The sequence below is a fragment of the Mustela putorius genome, unplaced genomic scaffold, assembly GCF_011764305.1.
Source record: "Mustela putorius furo isolate JIRA1106 unplaced genomic scaffold, ASM1176430v1.1 tig00003969_pilon_pilon_pilon, whole genome shotgun sequence".
Taxonomy (NCBI): domain Eukaryota; kingdom Metazoa; phylum Chordata; class Mammalia; order Carnivora; family Mustelidae; genus Mustela; species Mustela putorius.
Window position 1 is genome coordinate 2,979,016 of NW_025422112.1, and position 12,067 is coordinate 2,991,082.

Below are 12,067 nucleotides of genomic sequence, written 5' to 3' on the forward strand. Positions count from 1 at the left end.
TCACCTCCCCAACAAAACTACAAGATCTCTGTAAGCAGGGTTATGTCCAACACATATATTCTATTCCCTCAACCAAGCCAGACATCCATACTGAGGGTTTGTCTTCTATCATCTACTTCAAGGAGTGTGAGAAAGGCCTCCTTATTCAAAAATGTCTCCCTTCTTCTGTGTTTATTTTCTTTGAGCCAAAGTATTCATTCCTCACCCTGAGGTTCCTAGGATGATTTATACATTACACTGTTCCATAATGAAATGCAACGGTAACCCTTGGGACTCCCAAGACCTGGATTTTACTCCTAACTCAGTCACTTCCTGATGATGTAATCTTGGCAAGTTATTTATATCTTCAGTGGTTTGTTCATCTACAAAATGCAGAAATAACATTCTACTCATGATTGAATGACAACTAAAAGAAAAGATACATGTGATACTTAGTCCATAGTACCCACTTAGTAAGCATTAGCTTTGTTAGCAATAATAGTAACAGTAAGTGCTAAGAGATAAATGGTCTGAGATTTAACCCTAAGTCTGACAACTGATCCTGCTGGTTCCATGCTACCAGAGATCACTACACCACTGAGTCAGAGACAATGGACTTTGCTGATCACAAAGCAGCAAGAAGTCTAAGCATTCTGTTAACATCGCTTCTGCTCACTCCTCAAGTTCCATGAGCTTTGGGTCATCATCCAGAAACTCTGAGCCTAGGAAACCCAAATCTCTTATAACGGACTGCAAATGAACTTACCCAACCTTTGCTCTGGAGGGGGAATGTTATCCTTTCTATAATTAGTCTTCAGGCCTACCCTCTGCTCCAGAGGGAAACACTATCTTCCAAGGCAGTTTGCTGTACAAACATCCCTAAAAAAAATAAGCCGGGACCAAGGCTGTCAGTGCCATCATTCTCAGTGTGTACAGGAAACAAACAATCCATGCAGAACTGTCTCCCAATAAAAGTTACCCCCTACTAGCAAGGACCTTACAATCCGTAGGAAAAGAGAGAAGTACATTTAAATACTGAAGGGGGAGGGAAATAGGTACTATCCAGAAAATGACTGGATACAAAAAAAGCATGCAATAAACAAAATACCATGTAGCTTTACAGAAGTGTGGAGCCATGTATCAACTAACACGAAAAATGTTTCTGATACATTGTTAAAGAAAGTGGATCTGAAAGATAAGCATATAGTCTCCTCCCACTAACATTTTCATAAATCATTATATGGCATAGTGTCAGTGCTCAACAAGTACATTTATTTATATAAAACATTAAATTCATAACACATGATATTTTTAAATACAGGTATCTCCCACTTTGCAAAAGTTCGCATCACACCCCTTCACTTTTCAGGAAAGCCCTGCATTAGTACCTTTTTTCACTAGCTAAAAGTGTTCTTTTGCAGAGGGCCACTAGAGACAGCATTCACCGGCACCCCAAAGGGCAGAGTGGCGCCGCCAAGCACCTCCCCCAGGAACTACAGGCAGCGTTTCAGCATCAAGCCCCCTTAGCGGTTAACTGGGTCGGTGAGACTGTCCTTAACCTTGACCTTGGTTGTGCATCCTAGCAAGATGGGTCCAAAGGTAACAGAAAATCCTAAGAGAGGTTATATTTGGGGTCTGGGAACACTCAAGAATTTTTCTACATAAATTAACAGTAATTATTTCTTCTCTTTACACCATTTAGGCTTTTGAAAGTTTTCATAAGGATGCTCTACTTTTGGATAGCAGGGGAAACTTATATTGTCCTGGAAGGATATAAGGTTGGTCACACACTCCAACTTAAGAGCTGGGCATCAGAAGTTATCTAAAAAAGATAGGGAATCCAGGCAGGCTTCCTAGAGGAAGTAATGATTGAGTAGACTTTTAATTAGATATAAAAAGAAGAAAATTCAGTAAAGACAGATGTGAACACACTAAAGTCACGATAGCTTGATGTATCCATGAAACTATAACACTGCCTGTGGTTTGATGTAGCTGGTGTGAAAGATGAATGTGAAAAAATAGTAGAAAGTGGGTCTAAAGATGTAGCCATGGACCAGATTAAAATAGCAACCACTAATGTGCACTAAAAGGTCAGGAGATCGAAGACAGACCTTACGTCGTATTTCAGAGTTCTGCCTAGTATATCAAGCCCCGCTCAAAAAGCCAGGTTCAATGCTGTGCATATGCTGCTGCTTGTCGAAAGGGGATTTGAACTTAGAGTCTCTCCACTTCTCTTCATCCCTGGGCTACATTCATGGATCAAACTAGTATAGGATATCTTCACCTGAATTACCTAGGGCACCTCAGATTTGTCATGTCCAAAATGCATACATCATCCTTTCTTCCCCCATATACCTACTCCTTTTTCCATGCTTCCTTTTCAGGGACTGACACTGCCATCCCTCTTGTACCCCACACCAAAACCCACTTCTCCCTGCACTCTTTTTACCACCATTCCCCTCCCTGCCTTCTCCCCTCCCCAACCACAGACCAGTCAGACATATTTTCTTTCTGTTACATCCAAAAACTCTTAGTTCAGCCCCTTTCCATGACTCTCTGGATGCCTATAGCAGCCCCCTGCCAGGTCCCTACGATGTATGTTCTACACAGTCACCGAGATGGAAGTGTTACCGTGCTCATATTCACCGGTACCTACAAGGTAGAGTTCATGTTCCTTCTCGTGAGATATGAACTCATTCGTGACCTGGCATGTTCTTCTTCTCCAGCTTTGCCCTGCCTGCCACCCTAGGGGCACTCTGCGTTCCCACATCATAAACTACAGAGGTTCCTCAGAAAGTACCACGTCCTTCCATTCCTTCTAATCTTCTCACGGGCTACAGCCTCCACCCAGAAAGTTCCGTCTCTCCTCCCAGAACCCCTAGTCCTTACCTTAGCCATCTGGGGAACTACTTGTTATCCTTCAAGATCCAGAGGAAGCTTCTCCTGGGCAGTTAAGTGCTTCCTCCTGTGCAAGTAACTAGTGTTGCATGGAGCTTGCAGCCCATTCGGTACAAATACAGCAACTGACACATTGCTTTGATTATTTCTTTATATCTCACTTTGATATAAATATTTACTAGTTTGGGAAATCCTGGAAGGCAGGGAAAATATCTTACTCTTTGCATTTTTAATGCTCACCATATGATGGATACCTTAGAAATGTTGGTTAAATGATTGGCTGGTTGGATAAATGGATAGATGGATGGTTTCTGGTTATTTGTCTATATTAGCACAACTCAAACTATTAAAAGAATTTTTCCAATAGAAGAGACATGTTGTCTTAATCTCAGCTCATCTAGGGCTTTAATCTCTTTTTAAATACATGCACATTCATACACACACACATATAAGAAATTGCTTAAACAAAGGTCTTGTTATAGGAAATATGCTAACTATTCACTGAAGCCAAATATATTCACTAAATGTAATAATTATTTAAAGAACATTTAGCGGGGCACCTGGGTGGCTCAGTGAGTTAAGCCTCTGCCTTTGGCTCAGGTCATGATCCCAGCATCCTGGGATTGAGCCCCACATCAGGCTCTCTGCTCAGCAGGGAGCCTGCTTCCCCCTCTCTCTCCGCCTCCTGCCTTTCTGCCTACTTGTGATCTGTCTCCATCAAATAAATAAATAAAATCTTTAAATAAATAAATAATAAAGAACATTTAGTCAAGTATGTCTATTTATTGCATGTTCACTAAAATCCTTATTTATCTTATCTTCCTATGATGTGTGTATTGTTATTCCCACTTTATAGATGAGGGAACTGCCTATTAGAGCATGTGAAGACACATGGTTAGGAACACTAATGCAGACTGGGACATGAAACCACGAATACCTAACTTAAAGTCAATGCTTTCATCCACTGCTGGAATCAAATCATCAAAACTTACATTGGGAAAAAACTGCATAAGGGATGTTACTTTCTCTTACATAATTATAAACAGTATCAGTATTTTCTTGTACATGTTAAAGATAGGATTTAACCAACAGCTCCACCGTGAGTACAGCTGGAAAGCAATAGCAGAACTGGTCAATACAAAAATTCATTTTATACCACATAGTTTACACTGGTCCATTTATAGTTTGTTTGTTTGTTTGTTTGTTTTAAAAAGAGGAGTTTGCCAACAATAATCTGTAATTATTTTTGCAATGAATATGAATAAGTCAGCAATGTTTCTGTTTCAGGCCATGTTCTTTAAATTGTTTTCAAACAATCCCAAAACACTCCTAACAGGTTGGAGAACAGAATTCTCCGTAAATATTGTCATAAGTGTTTCTAGTTTTAAGAAAGGATTTTTTTTTCTTCCCCTAATGAGAATGAAGAGTATGAATAAACTGGAGCTTAGCTACACTGTGGAGAATATTTTGTATGGAATTTGGTTTGCTCAGTTTTGTTTCACATAACTGCTTAGAGTATTAACAAAACCTAGAATCTCAAAATAAGAAAACACACATACATCTTACCTTTATAGACACTGTGGTAGACAGTCTTCAGGGTGATCCAAATTCCTGCCTCCCAGTGTTCACACTCTTGTATAGTTCCCTCCACCTTCACGGTTGATCTGTGGGACCAAATGAATACAGAAGTCATAACATGTGACTTACAAAACTAGGTCATAAAAGGTATTTTGGTTCCTCTATCCTCCTTTCCCTTCTCTCCCATTCCCTCTCACTCTGGGGGAAGCTAACTTCCATGACATGAGCCGAACCCACGTGCCTCTCAAGCAACCCTATGGAAAGGTCCACATCGTGAGAAACTGAGACGTCCCACCAAGAGCCAGAGAGGAACTGAGGCTTCTGGCCAATACTGTATGAATGAGCCATCATGGAAGTGACCTTCCAGCCTGTAAACTTCCAGATGATGGAGCCCTTCTCAACCATATGAGAGACTCCGAATCGAAGTCATCCAGATTAGCTGCTCCCAAATCCTGACTCAGAATCTGTGGGAAAAAAAATAAATGTTTGTTGTTTTCAGTTGCTAAGCATTGGGGGTAATTTGTCTCCTGGTAATGGATACATGACAAAGACAGTACCTAAAAGTCCACACACTTCTCGAATCCTATTGCCCAAAAATGTAGCTTCCCAACCACAATTTGATAAGTGTTGGTATAGAAAACAGTCTTTCTTCTAGCTAGCCATGCATCCTGTTAAAAATTAAGTAAAAAGGCAGAGGTGCACAGGTAACTAGGAGATAAATAGAAGCCTGTAGGAGACTCTGACATGGGCAGCCTCCAATAAACCACACCTCCCAGAAGTCACACCCATGTATAGTTTTCTCCTGTGTGGACCTACCCACGTGACTCATATTGGCCAATGGCGTATTAGCAAGCATGATGCAAGCAGAGGCTCACACACTGAGTCTCTTCCTCTTGGCTCACTACCTTTTTAAGAACCTAGCTGCCATTCTTAAGGAAGTCCCAGTGATCCTGCTGGAGAGAGAGACCATGTGAAGAACCCAAGTGTCGCAGCCAAACTTCTCACTGACTGCAGCTGCATGAGTGATCCCAGCCAACACTATGTGCAGCAAAAGAAGCAACATAGAACAGTAAGAGAGAACCAATGTTGTTTCAAGCCATCAAATTTGGAGGTATTTTGCTACCTAGAACAGATAACTGAAACACAGTCTTAGCACATACAAAGTAATTTACCTGAAAACATACTGCAAACTATAAACTATTTTCTAAATAAAGGAATTTTTAATTCTGCCACACAATAGCAAATCTTCTGTCCTTGACTCCAACCAGATAAGGCAATTGACTTATACAACTGAATCACACAATTAAGATTTCTTACAATAGAAAGGGTATATCTTACAGATAACAGTAATTAGCTATTCTTCTTTTTTTTTTTTAAGAGTTTATTTATTTGACAGAGAGACAGCTAGAGAAGAAACACAAGCAGGGGGAGTGGGAGGTGGAGAAGCATGCCTCCCGCTGAGCAGGGAGCCAGATCTGGGGCTTGATTCCAGGACCCTGAGATCATGAACTGAGCCAAAGGCAGACACTTAATGACCAAGTCAGCCAGGTGCCCCAGTAATTAACTATTCTTATACTGTATCTAATGTTTGGTTTTCCCCTAAAATAGCATTTCTTCTTTTTTTCTTACAGATTTTATTTATTTATTTGAGAGAGAGAGAAAGAAAGAGTGCATGCATAAGCCAGGGAGGGAGAAGCAGACTCCCCGTGAGCAGGGAACCCAACATGGCCTTGATCCCAGGACTCTTGGATCATGACTGGAGCCACAGGCAGATGCTCAAATGGCTGAGCCACCCAGGTGCCCCAAACAGAATTTCTTAAACTATGACATGAGGTCCATGGATTGACTTCAGGGACCACATGAAACAGGTGCCAAATTTTTTGTCTTTAATTTTTTTCTAGATACATTCGTGTTAAATGTGAAATAAGACTTTGTGATGTATATTCTATTTATAGAAAACTAAGTTATTAAAGCAGTGTTGACTCCAGATAATATAGCATAGCAATATACTGTCTATACTGTACATGGTCACTTAATTTATATCCATTATTGTTTTCTTGCTAAGATATATAGAATAATTTTCCTTTAGAAAGAATAAAAGAGATCTTAAACTACCATTATTTTTGTAGACATAGGATTTTCAGAAATTGTTTTATAGAACTTAGAGGTAAAATACCAAAGAAAATGAAGTATGATAAATTTTTTATATTCTTTATTTTACTTCTATAATTGAACATAAATTAAAAACAAAAATCTCAGTGCTTTATTAAAAGGTCTTTTCCAATGAAAACATGAAGCCAACAAAATTCAAAGAGTATCTTATGCCCATCATGATACATTAGACCACGTAAATCTTCATGAAAAGACTGGATTTAAAAAGGCTGGAATTTTACTAACTCTTGGATTAGCCCCAAGACAAAAGTCTTGTCTTGAAGAATTTGAAAAGGCGCTACACCTGACATAAAAGATCTCATTGAAACCATGTGTTCTGTTTTGTGACTTGGAGCAAAAAAGTGATAATGAAGCAGTGTCCTTGGAAAATAATGTCCCTGACTCCATGAAGCAGGTCATGAATTATAGGTAGCCCTGCCATTTCCTTATACCTGAATGAAACCATCCAGAGCTCTCAGTGTAGCTAAAAATCTCAGGTTCTTACATTAATATACACTGATTTTTGTGAGGTTTGGGGAGGATGTTGTAAAGACCATCTTTAAAATAGGAAAATGTTTTGCAGTGCCTTGGCGGCTCAGTCAATTAAATGTCTCACTCTTCATCTCAGCTCAGGTCTTGATCTCAGGGTTGTGAGTTTAAGCCCTTAAAAAAAAAAGAAAGAAAATGTTTCTTTATCAAAAAAAATCTGTCTTGAGAAAAATCATGAGAATCTTTCAGAGATGCAAAGCCACGAATCTTAGTGTCCTTCCTTAAAGAAAGGAGCTCCACATATCACCAGGGTTCATTGCTTCCAATGGCATTATTCCCTGGTATCAAAGACTGCCACCACCCATGAAAAAATTCACAAGAGTCTCTCTGAAAATCATTAATATACACAGTCGAGGCCTTTACTATGTAGAAGTTCACCAACATTCCAGAGGATATAGTGGAAAGAAGCCAACCAAAGCTGATTTCGGTTTCAGTTTCATATTGGTCACTTACTAATAGGTGGTCTTGAGCAAGTTCTCTAACCCTTCTGAGACTCAACTTTTCCCATCTGTAAACTGATAATAATATCTATCCAACGGTGTCTGGGTGGCTCAGTCAGTTAAACATCTGCCTTTGGCTTGGGTCATGATCCCAGGGTCCTAGGATCAAGCCCCACATCAGGCTCTTTCCTCAGTGGGGAGTCTTTTTCTCTGCCTGCCCTTGCCCCTGCTTGTGCTCTCTCTCTCTGTGTCAAATAAGTTAAAACAAAACAAAACTTAAAGAAAACACCTATCCAAAAGTGCATGCTAAAAATTAAATATGATAACATTTAAATACAGGAACTATAGAAAATGTGTCTGGTAGTCAGTAAGTTTTGGGTTGCTTCAAACTGAATAAAGATCTCAAAACTTCTTTTGTTCTGCCTTCTAAGGTCCCAACTCTCAATTTCCCTAGTGGGCAAAGAGTTTTTTTTCCCTTAAACCTCATCACCATTACTTGTAGTTCTCCAGGACTGGCAAAACCAAGTTTCTCCTAGATCCACCACCCAAGAGGGACCCCTTTCTCAAGGTCAGCCTGTAGCTGCCCTGACAGAGCCACCAGGGGCAGCCTCTCTCCACACCCAGATCTGGGCACTATGTCCACTCACACACCTAAGCTCTTAGCTGCTCTCTCAAGGTTTAGAAGAAAGCCCATCCACTTAATAACGCAGAGTTTTTCTCTGAGCTGTGTACAGCTGTCTTCTCTGATGAGCAGCACTGCTACAACTCAACATCTGTCATTTTAATTTTTAGTCAGTTAGCATCTGACATCCACTAATCTAACCACCCTCTACACATATGGATATTGGGTTAAGATAGCAGATGACAAGTACAATACTCAATTGAACCCTAATTTACTTTGATGTTTTAAGATAATTCATCACTCCATCTGAAGATTTTACAACTCATCATTTGACCATCGAGTAATTCTATTATTTTTAACTAACATTCATTGAGTGTTTTACATTTCAAACATTTTTAAGTAGGTAATTTGAACTTCACAGAAATTCTGTGTGGTAGATAAGCCAGATATTATTAATTCCCCCCCCCTTTTTTTTTAAGCTGAGGGACAGAAAATTTCAGTCAACTGGCTAAAAACTACTTTGTTAATCCACTGTCAAATAAACTAGATCCTAGGTCTTGTGGTTTAAATCCATGTCTTTCCTGCTACACTATGCTGTCTCCTAGTGTCGCTGAGTATTTATTATCTTTTATCTAACTGGTAATAGAAATAGTCAAAACAAAATGAAGCCTCTGAAATTAGCCACAGGATATGTGTATCAAATCAAGTGATTAAAGAAAGCAAAGCTGTACCAAGAAATGCTTTCTTTAATTTGTATATAAAATGTTGTATTTCTTATAAAAGCAGAAATGTAAAACAGAATTATTTCCAGGTAATAAAAATTACATGTGGTAATTAGAGAAAATATTGAAAATGTAAATGAGAAAATAAAAAAATCACCTGAGTGCAATTTTGTGTGTACTAAGTATGTCTTGAGCATTTCAAGTATGGGAATAATACTTAGGCTTATGTGATTTCTGGAACTGGGGTATACTTCGAACATCCACTTGATGGCTCTATGCAGGATGTGAGCAAAACAGAGATGTCAAGAATATCTCAGGATTCTGGTGCAATGGGAAAGAGAAGGTGAGCAGTAGGTTTCGCGGGAAGAAGTCTTAAATCCTGTTTTGGATGTTTTATGGTTGTTGTATCTGTTGGTCATCTATGTGGACTCTCCAGTGGACAACTGAATTTATGAGCTTAGAACACATGGGCAAGTTGGGGCACAGGACAGAAACGTAGATGTATTATTACACCCCACTGTCTCAGTGCAAGAATGCATCTTGAAGTTTGTCTCAAACCATGCCTATATGATTTAAGTAGCTGAACAATCAGCAGTTACTTCAGTCATTTAAGAAGGTCAATTTGGATCAACTCATTTAAATTAGTTGACTATGTGCCTGAAAGTATTAATTCGATAGCACTACACTTGACCAAGCGAAGTAGAACTTATACAAAGGAAGCCATTTGCCTTCTTAATAAAAATTTGTTTAATGATTTTTATAGGAAATTTTCCCAGGCATCACTCAATCCCACTTGCTTTGTTAGTTTGGATTTTTTAATTTTTGTTTCGTTGTTTGGGAATTGAGGACATCCTCGTTTCTTTGTATTTATGAGGCTCAGATAGGTTTTTTCAGACACACAAAACAACTTTGTTCTATTTTTATTTTCAAATTAATTCATTTTAAGTAGTAGCAATTGCAAAATCTTCAGCTGCATGGTTTGATATTAATTCAAAATAATTTCTGAATAAAAAGTACTTTTATCCTCTCAAGCCTGCACCAATAATGGCTGAATCAAACACCTATGTCGGGGGGAGGGAGTCATTTCATGTCTCTAACACCGATTCCTAGATCACCAAGCAACCTTCTGATTATGTTAGCTTCCTATCTCGTGCCAGTAAGAATATGCTAGTCTGCATAAGTTATAATTCTCACAGAAATGGTTTCATTGGTCTTCTGAAATACAATACATACATACATACATAATGAAACTTTTCACATGAGAAGCCAAGAAGCAAAAGAGATGTAGTAAGATTTGGAAGAAACATAACAAAAGGAAAAACTTAAGAGAAAACAGACTCATACGGGTAGCCGGTGACTTCACCCATTAGAAATAATGGCAAGGATTCAACAGCTGATAGTGATGGTGGAGAAACAACTGAGAGTTTTGGAGGGGAGTGGGCTGGAGGATTGGGTGAACCTGGAAGTGGATATTAAGGAAGACACGCATTGCATGGAGCACTGGGTGTGGTGCATAAATAATGAATTTTGGAACACTGAAAAAAAAAAATAAAACAAATTTTTAAAAAAAGAAAGAAAGAAAGAAAGAAGAATGGCACTGAAGCACAGCAGAAGAAAAAGAGAAAATTAAATAACTTTAAAGCCTAAAGGGATGCCTGCCCCATGGACACCTGTCCTACTAAACTTAGGTGAACGTCTTCGAAGAAATGATGCATTGTTGATGTGGGTTAATAATTATCTCCCTGAACCACTTTGGTCCTTGACAGTGTCAGGGTACCAAATGGTGTAGTAGACTAGCCCAAGAGGCACAGGGAGAGATTGCTATGGCCCCAGCACAGTCTACAGCAAGCTAGGCTATTGATGATACAGTACTACTGAGTCCACAACAATGTCTTTCTAGTAGGCACTTTACTATAGGCACGATGCTAAGTGCTTCCCATACATTTTCTCATTTACATCTCAAACAATCTTGCAGCTAAATTTCACCACCCCGTTACCACTATGGCAGCAGAGTCCCTGAGAGATGAATGGGCTGAATGGTATACACAAAGCAACACCGCAGAGCTGCTTTAGGCAGCCCTCTACTGGGTACCAGTGGTAGAAAACCGATTTGAACAAGCTTAAGAGGAGAGAGAAAGTAGGCTTGATTCATGCAAGCCAACTGTGTGCGCATGCGTGTAGCTGTTACAAGGACACTGGCCCCAGGACTGGAAAGCGGCGGGACGTCTGCCACTCCTCCCTGCTTTTCTCCCTGGGTTGGCTCAGTTGCCTCGTTCTCCAAAAGGGCTTCCTCCTCACCACAAGGGAACAGGGCCGCTGGGCAGCTTCTAGCTCATGTCTCCCAACTTCACCTCCCACCCCCCGAGAGATGCCCTCTTGCTAAACACGGACCACCTAACGAGCTGGGGGTGGGCTGCCCTGACTAGCTGAGCGCTCCCGGTTTCTGTAACCTCCGCAATCCTCACGGCCGGCGGCGCAGGGGAGCAGCACCCACACCGTTCCCTGCGGGATCCCGGCGCCAGGGACCTCCACGGGTCATGGGCATTACACTGTCCTCAGAAATGAACTGACTTTCCAGACAGAAAGAAGATGCAACACAGGAAAAGAAAAGAAATGGGACTTCACCACAGAATTTCGGAAGGTTAGTTCCGGAACATTCACGACGGATTAACTACCAGTCTGTCTGCATTACGTGGTACCGGAACCCAGAAAATGAAATACTTTGGAATGTTCCCATTCTCATTTACCTACACCTGGGAAGCAACACCTCCACACATAAAATAATCCTCTTCCCCAAGTATTCAGAAATAAATAGCAGAAGTGTTAACCTTTGGAGTTCCGGTCCCCTTCAAGGATTTCATGGAATCTGTGGGCCGCTGGCCCTGAGCTTCAAAGCTCTGAATCCACCCAAGTCGGCCACGCCCGCCGCAAGCCGCATTTCCGCTTCCCATTTCCGCTTCCCCAGCGGATGCCTGTCAGAGCCTGCCAATAGGGGGCGCTTCAGGGAGGCTGCAACACGGGAGGAGGAAGAGGAATCTTCCGTTGACTTCCGGTCATCTTGTGGCTCCTGGGAGCAGCACACCTCATTGCCTTGTCACCCCAGGAGAGGCACTTTGTTTAGGAAACTG

General features: G+C 40.5%; 1 long non-coding RNA gene across 1 annotated transcript; it reads right to left on the minus strand.

Annotated features, from left to right (window-relative positions):
• Positions 1-751: 751 nt before the first annotated feature.
• LOC106003760 lies at positions 752-11,859 on the minus strand. The gene is made up of 3 exons (XR_001176430.2): positions 11,768-11,859; positions 4,444-4,541; positions 752-858 (listed from the first exon to the last, which is right to left on the minus strand). It is a non-coding gene; the product is annotated as an uncharacterized LOC106003760 (long non-coding RNA).
• Between the last annotated feature and the right edge of the window lie 208 nt (positions 11,860-12,067).